The following is an 8,135-nucleotide window of genomic DNA, read 5'->3' as shown; positions in this document are numbered from 1 at the left end:
GAATGCTAAGACTATATTAGAATTTAGGATTCATGGGTAAAAAACACAGCTTCTTACTGCTTTGTCGTCCCCCAAATTTTTAGCACTTAGTCAATCTGTCTTTTATATGTCGACTGCAGTTTGTTTTCTCTCTATTAAATATATTATATAGTGTGGTTTTGAGAGTAACAGGAGAAAGCTTGATTTAAGGAGGAATTTTATGCCACAAATTATTAATCCAGGAGCTTTCAAAAGGTTCCTTTATCCATACACAGGATCACAGTGTTGTATACAGGATCCTTTGTGCTCTTTTGATGATAAAATTAGTATTAGAGGGGCTGGCCCCGTGGCCGAGTGGTTAAGTTCATGCGCTCCGCTGCAGGCGGCCCAGTGTTTCATCAGTTCGAATCCTGGGTGCGGACATGGCACTGCTCGTCAGACCATGCTGAGGCAGCGTCCCACATGCCACAACTAGAGGAACCCACAACGAAGAATACACAACTATGTACCGGGGGGCTTTGGGGAGAAAAAGGAAAAAATAAAAAAAAATCTTTAAAAAAAAAAATTAGTATTAGAGATTTGATAGCCTGGAACTCATTAGTATGCTGCATAGACCTTACCTTTTCTTTGTGGTCTTTCTGCCAACAATTCCAGTTGGGAAAAACAGAAGATAGAATGACTAGAGTGGCCGGCTAAAATACAGGACACCCAGTTAAATTTGAATTTCAGATACTACTTATACTAAAAAATTATTCATTGTTTATATGAAACTCAATTTTAACTGAATGTCCTGTATTTTTATTTGCTAAATCAAGCAACCCTAAGAATGACTCTTGTCTCGAACACATTTATAATACATTCTGTTTAGTGCCTTGTCTTAGATTTCTTAAATGTGACCTGTTTTCAGAGAAATACAGACAAGGGATTCAGGCAGGTTTTTTTAAGGACACTAACCTTAAGAATCTTTGTTCTCTTGAGTCCTCTGAGGCAGAGTTCTTACTTCCGTGGTTGAGTGTGCCATCCTTTTATGATCTGGATGGAAAGAAGTTAGAGACTGTTATTGGAAATGATCTTACTCTCTCTGGCCTCGTGTGCCTGAATTTGACTTTGACCCTTTCTGATGCAGCGGGAGGTTATGGAGGCCTTCTTCATGACAAGCACTGAGGTTCCCGAACTTTTGTATTCTTCCAGGCCGTAAGACTTGGAACAGGAGACCTGGTTTTGCTACCAAATAGCAGAATATGTTTGGTTCAACCATTTAATTTAGCTTCATAATTGACAAAGCAGGATTGTTAATGCCTGCCTCACTAGGTTTAAATAAAAGGTGCTTTTTTTCCCTCAGTATCACTAATGTAAATAGTTTTCAAAGTCCCATACAATCAAGGAAGAGCAAGAAGGGAAAATAGAGATCCTATGCAAGGTCATAGGAGTGATTTGCCTGGTCAGAATCACCATGCAGCTTTCTTGAATCCCATCTGGTACTTTTTACCCTTATATTTGACATGTTTACAGTCACCTTTTCCATCTTTATTCATTTGTGTGCATTTACATTTAATTTCATATGACAGCAAGATCCAATATGTATATAAATTAACCTCTGAACACAAAATAAACTTCAGTTTGGGGAGGAGAGGTCAGTTAATAATTTATCTGAGGTTGCTCATTACCATTTCCCTGGTGCCCAGCCCCGCGATCTTTACCTCGTGAGAATAATTCATTCTAGACAAAAAGGACGCTTAAAAGTGAATTCAATTAAAATAGCAGTGAAAATGTTTTAATTGGAACTTTATCTTGAAAAATGGAACCGTAAGATTATGAAAGTAAATTTATCTTATTTTAGATTTCATAAAATTGAGATTATAATGAAAACTCCTTGCTAATTTTTACAATAAACAATTGATTTTCTGACAAAACTATACTGTAAACCATGGCACATGTTTCTCGTATAAATACATGTGTACCTCATGTTTGACTTTTGCAGCAGGATCATAAAGAGATTTTTTCCCCCAAAAAAATAGTTTTTTTGAATTAATATTTGAAAACTTCATCAGTTTTTCCAAGGGCCTTTCTTAGTCTAGAATGTAATTATTTGAACAGAATTCTCTTTTCAAGTATCTGTTATCTCATTATCCTGGTTGATTCTTTCTTCAGTTGTTAGCTGGTCTTTAATTGGGCATAGCTCTTGTTCGTCAGTGGCTCTGTGTAATATTAGAATGCTTCTCCAGCATCACTTTTGTCTACTTCTGGAAATTCTGTATCTTGTATAGGAATTTCAATTTCAGTTTGCAGGTGATTTGTACTTGTATAGAGACTGAAGTATTAAAAACTCATTGGGAGAGGATAGAAGTTAGTCTTTAGAGGAGGGGCCCACTTCATCCAGCCACGTAGGTCATGCACTGCAACACTTCAGGGAGGCCTGACGAGGGAGGAGTGAGGGACGATTTAATTTGATCTGTGGTTGATTCATAAGTGATGGTTTTGATGTTTTGATAGCATATGTTTTCCCACGCAAGCATATAACCGCAGGGGCTCAGATAATCAACAATGTGGTCGTGAGAAACCTTCCCTCCAGGACTAGTAGTTCATAAGAATTGTTGATTGAATGACTGAATATACTAGATCCATTTACCCGTGTCATTTAATACTGAGTTCATGTCTCCAAGAAAATATCTAGAGGTAAGTCACTTGTGAGACAGTTAACTATAGTAATAAACAACACGTGAAGAATTTTTTTTTTTAAAGATTGGCACCTGAGCTAACAACTGTTACCAATCTTTTTTTTTTCCTGCTTTATCTCCCCAACCCTCCCCCCCCCGTACATAGTTGTATATCTTAGTTGTGGGTCCTTCTAGTTGTGGCATGTGGGACACCGCCTCAGCGTGACCTAACGAGCAGTGCCATGTCTGCGCCCAGGATCTGAACCCTGGGCCGCAGCAGCGGAGCACGCGAACTTAACCACTCGGCCATGGGACCGGCCCCATAAAAAATTTTTGAACACTGGCTCTGAGACGTATATTCGGCACTGCAGGGTATATGAGGATAAATTAGCCATGATCAGTTACAATGCTTAACGTCAGAGAGATGGTTAATAGCTAAACCACAATGTTGATTTTCTGTAACGAATATACTAGCATTCAGATATTCAAAAGACTGTTGTCCCTTTTGATGCAGTTAATTTAGGAGGCTTCATTTATTTATTCACTCACTTCACTCAAGAAATATTTACTGAGGACATACTGTGTAACAGGCATTTTCTATGTGACAGGGAATGCAGTAGTGAACAAGGGAGACAAGTAGCTCTGATGAAATTGACATCTGGTCAGGAAAGACAGGCAAACCAGCAGATGAATAAACAAGAAAAGTATCTAATAATGAGATGAGGAGGCTGTGATCAGCCAGCGCAGGGGAGGGGAGAGCATTCCAGACTAGGGGCAGTTGGAGCTAGTGTGCTTGAGGAGGACCAAGGAGACCAGCATGGGCGAGAGCAGCCACGGTGGGGGTTTCAAAGAGTTTGGGTTTTATTCTCAGTTCATGGAGAAGCCAAGTTGGGTAGTTAAGCTCTTAAGGTTTACTTTGTTAAAAGATTACTCTGGCTGCTGTCTGGAGAATGGATTGAAAGGGGCATGTATGATATGAGAGAGAGCAGTTGGGGCTGTGGCCATAGTCCAGGTAGGATATGGTGGGGCTTGGACCAGAGCAGTAGGACAGGAGATAGAAACGAACAGGTTGGGATAGAAGGTTTTGTGAGTCAAGTAGATGCGACTTGGATTGGACGTGAGAATGGAAGGAAACAGAGATTGAGAGTAATTCCTAGGTGTCTGGTTTGAGTGACTGGGGAGGTGATGGTGCTATTTCTTACTGTGAGGGAGACTGGCTGGGAGTGAGATGGGAGCTAGATGACGTTGGGAGGGGCATTAGGAATTGTTTCCCCCGTTTTGACCTGTCTGCTTAGATATCCACATGGAGTTGTTACGTATGCGGTTTGATTAAAAAATAAAAAGGTTGATCACCATTTTCCAATGAGAAGATAAGAAATAAGTTAGGGCAACGTTTTGGGTTTGTAGCTGAAATAGTTAAAATGCCTATTTTCATATTGATTTCGCAATTTAAGTTACATGTACATATTTAAAAATCTTGTAAGTTCCATGAATTTACACGTACTGCTGTTTTCCTATCTTACATTATACAAAACAATTTTATTTAAAAGCTTCCTATACATTTTTGACAGCTTCACATGTGTTTGTGACATCAATTGCCTTTGGCACTGCGGCTGCCATATAAGCATTTCCCAGAGTACCTCCCCCTCATTTCTCTCTGTTTGTAAGATACAGCATTATTTGAATCAGTGTATGTTGCTGTCACTGGAAAGTTTGTCCTAAGTCACAGCATGTCTTCATAAAGCATTAGGACAGTTAGATTTTTAAAAACTCTGTGCGGTGGGTATATACTTGTGATCTGTGCTATGGACCTGTCTACTGTGTTACTTTTAAGAGAGAGCTTTAAAGGGGTTTTATAACTGTATCCAATGCTTGAAATTATGAGGGCATCTGGATAATATCTGTGTTATTTTTTTGCCCATTTCATTCTAGACTGGCACCATTTCAGAATAATATATATTTACCAAACAATACAGTGTTGTTCAAGGTAAAATAATTAAGGGAGCATCCCATAAATGAAAGACTTAGTAGAAACTCAGAAATAAGACAACCTCTTCTTTTCTCCTCAGCTTTCTTCTTTTTTCACTTAATAAATCTGGAGATTATTTGTATCAGTGCATATGACCATCTTTCACTGACTGCCTAGTGGTCCATAGGATAAATGCATTTAGCTAGCCTCCCATTGGTGTTATTAGGTTTCTTCTCACCTTCGCTAAAACAAATAGTACTGCAGTAAATACCCTGGGCATTGGCAAGCTTTTTTTGTCTTGCCATTTGGTGAAAATAATCCCTATGTTATTGTAGGGTAGAGATTGCATTGTTCTTATTATGGGCACATTCTTTTAAATATTCTCAGCAGTAGCAAGTTTTTATCTTTTGAAGGTAAATTTGAGTTTTGGGGAAAGTCAAGTCTTGTGCATGAGCTAGATAGTAAGTTAGCTGTTAGTCTAGGTTTTTTTGGGTCTTTGTTTTTTGAGAGGACAGCTTAGTGAAAACCAAGATCTAACTTTTAGATAAAACTAATCTTATTTGGCTTATAAATTTTCTTAGAAGTTAGTTTCAAAAGAAGAGTTCCAAAAATGTCTAAAGTAATGGTAGTATCAATTGGTATAAGATTATGGCTTTCCAAGGGGAATTATTTGAAATGAATAATCGTTTGGATGTGTATGATCTGGTATGTTTGTTTAAAAAAATCACCCACTGTGAAGGCTTTAGCTCAAATAGGTTTCTTCCACAGGAGGGTACATTAAAAACATAAATAATTTAAGTTTTCTTGGATTGAATTTTTAAAATTAGGTATTGCCTACTTTTTAACTTTCTTCCTTTATACCAGGAGTAGGTAATCTAGAATAAATCATTTTTACCATTCATCAAGCATTATTAGGATATTTACAGAAGTCTAGTCTTTCTATCAGATAAAATTGTTTACATTTCCCATTTCCCCTTCTAAATCTAATCTATATATAGCAATATAGATAAAACTATCTAAAATTAAGCATATTGCTAGCCAAATTTAGATAAATATTTATCTTTAACTTTCAAATATTTAACTTCAGAACAAGTCGTATGTTTTAAACAGCAGATTAATTTCCCTATTTATGTTTTCTTAAGACTATTGTCAAATTTAGTGTCTTTTACTTTAATATAAACTGATTTTGAGAAAAGCAGACTTGATGCTTGACGTGTTGTAAATCAGGTATCTGAAAATATATATATATGGGTGTCATACTTTATTAAAAGTATTCATTGAAGCCATCGTCCTCTACAGTTTTTCAAAATAAAACTTTCTTAACTAAACCATCTTGTTTATATTTTCTATGACAAATCGAATTATGATCTGACCAGCTTACTGTGAGGGAATTTTTAGCAGCTGTCAGAGGCAGCACCTTTCCATCTGAAATATTTAATGTGTCGCGTGTTCTGTTCTCCAGAGAGATGGTCAATGCATGGTTTGCTGACAGAGTTCACACCATCCCTGTCTGCAAGGAAGGCATCAGAGGCCACCCAGAATCCTGCTCTTCCCTTTTTCAGCAGACTTACCGCGCAGATAGCAGCACCCCTGGGACACCAACCAGGAAAATCTCTGCCTCCTAATTTGACTGGCCTCTTAGACCCTTTGTTGTCAAGGATTCTGAGGGAACTGTGAGCTTCCTCTCTGACTCAGAAAAGAAGGAACAGATGCCTCTAACCCCTCCAAGGTTGGATAATGATGAAGGGGACCAGTGCGCAAGACTCTTGGAATTAGTGAAAGATATTTCTAGTCATTTGGATGTCACAGCCTTGTGTCACAAAATTTTCTTGCACATCCATGGAGTCATTGCCGCTGACCGCTATTCCCTGTTCCTTGTCTGTGAGGACAGCTCCAACGACAAGTTTCTTATCAGCCGCCTCTTTGATGTTGCAGAAGGTTCAACACTGGAAGAAGCTTCCAATAACTGTATCCACTTAGAATGTAACAAAGGCATTGTGGGTCATGTGGCAGCGCTTGGTGAGCTTTTGAACATCAAAGATGCATATGAGGTAAATAGGGAGCCTTTGGAACCCTGGAGATGGGCTGGGGAGGGGAACATGGGTAGGCATTGGACAACTACTGTGAATGGGGGTGTTATTAAAAACTGAGATGTATGCTATAAGATAACTGAGAGGTAGTAATTTGTGTACTTAGTTAAAACTAGAACGTATGGTAGGAACTTTCCCGTCTTTTAAATCTTTTTTACTGGTGGTTGAGTCAAGGATATGAACCTGAGAAAAATCTTATCTTGCTTTTCTCCTTAATGATAGTTTAACATATCTCATCTCATAGTTATATTCTTTCATCACTATACATATTCCTATCTGTTATTTCCATGTCTGAGGATTTTACTGAGATTCCAACATGATAGGTCCAAAAACTGTCAAGAAACCAAACTCATAGGCTTTTTAAAATTCATTCATTCATTCATTCAATCATATTCACTCATTCAAAGTCTCATTGACACCAAAAAAGTTTGATTTTCTGTCTTTCCATCCTTTCTTCCGTGTAGTTATATGTTATGTATAGTTGCTATACGTTATGCTATAGTTATGTATAAGTCTTTAATTAAGGACTTAAAGATTATACTATATGATTCTTCAAACTTTCTATTTAAAATAATCCTTTTTATTGATAGAATTAGGGTTTTAAACAAAGCATCTTAATTGAATGACACTTGATATATTTATGAAATACTTTCTAGCACTTTGAAAGAACAATTATTCTAGCTACCTACCACACAGTACACCATAAAGGTTCTGGGATAATCCCAGCTCCACACTCTTATATGTAATTTGAGGGGTCACTGCTGTTTTATTCACCCCTGTATCACTGGTGCCTAATACAGTGCCTGGTGCATAGTTGAGTCTTAATAAGTATTGGTTCAGTGAAACTTATAGTAGATAAGATAGATAAGTAGAATAGAAAGCAGAGCATAATAGATGCCAAGGAAAATGTGGTAGGTTCATGGAAGCAGGAGATGACATTGAGTTGGGGAAATGGAGAAAGGTTTCTTTGAGGAAGTAATGCTGATAACGGATCCTGGAAAATAGATAAGATTTGAATAGATTGAGTTGTGTGCACGGTGAGATCCAGATGTAAAGAGAAGCTGGAAGAAAAGACAGGGAAGTTGGATCGCATGGCACTTGTATGGAAATGTAGGGGTATAGTCAGTATAGACATTAAGGAGCTGTTGGAGCAGAGCCCAGAGATTGCTGGGGTCTTGAATTCGCCAGGTTGAGGAGTATGTATGTGGTCCGGGGCCATGGGGAATAATTGAAGATGGTTTGAAAAGTGGACTAGTATGATTCTGACTGTGATTTAGAAAGATGAATTTTACAGTGGTCATAAAATGAATTAGAGGGGAAAATACTGGAAGCAGGGAGGATAGATTATTGTAATAGTGTGAAAAAGTGAGGACCTGAACCAGGGCATTGGCCTTAAAGATCAAAAGGAGGGAATGGACTTCAGATGAAGAAGAAGAATCT

The 8,135-nt window shown here is 37.9% G+C and overlaps 1 pseudogene; it reads left to right on the top strand.

Annotated features, from left to right (window-relative positions):
* Nucleotides 1-6,071: 6,071 nt before the first annotated feature.
* Nucleotides 6,072-6,656, top strand: LOC124232560 (cGMP-specific 3',5'-cyclic phosphodiesterase-like; annotated as a pseudogene).
* The last annotated feature ends 1,479 nt before the right edge of the window (nucleotides 6,657-8,135 follow it).

The sequence above is a fragment of the Equus quagga genome, unplaced genomic scaffold (genome assembly GCF_021613505.1).
Source record: "Equus quagga isolate Etosha38 unplaced genomic scaffold, UCLA_HA_Equagga_1.0 HiC_scaffold_7622_RagTag, whole genome shotgun sequence".
Lineage (NCBI taxonomy): Eukaryota > Metazoa > Chordata > Mammalia > Perissodactyla > Equidae > Equus > Equus quagga.
Note: the sequence above shows the minus strand (reverse complement) of the source record. Positions and strands in the feature narration are given on the sequence as shown.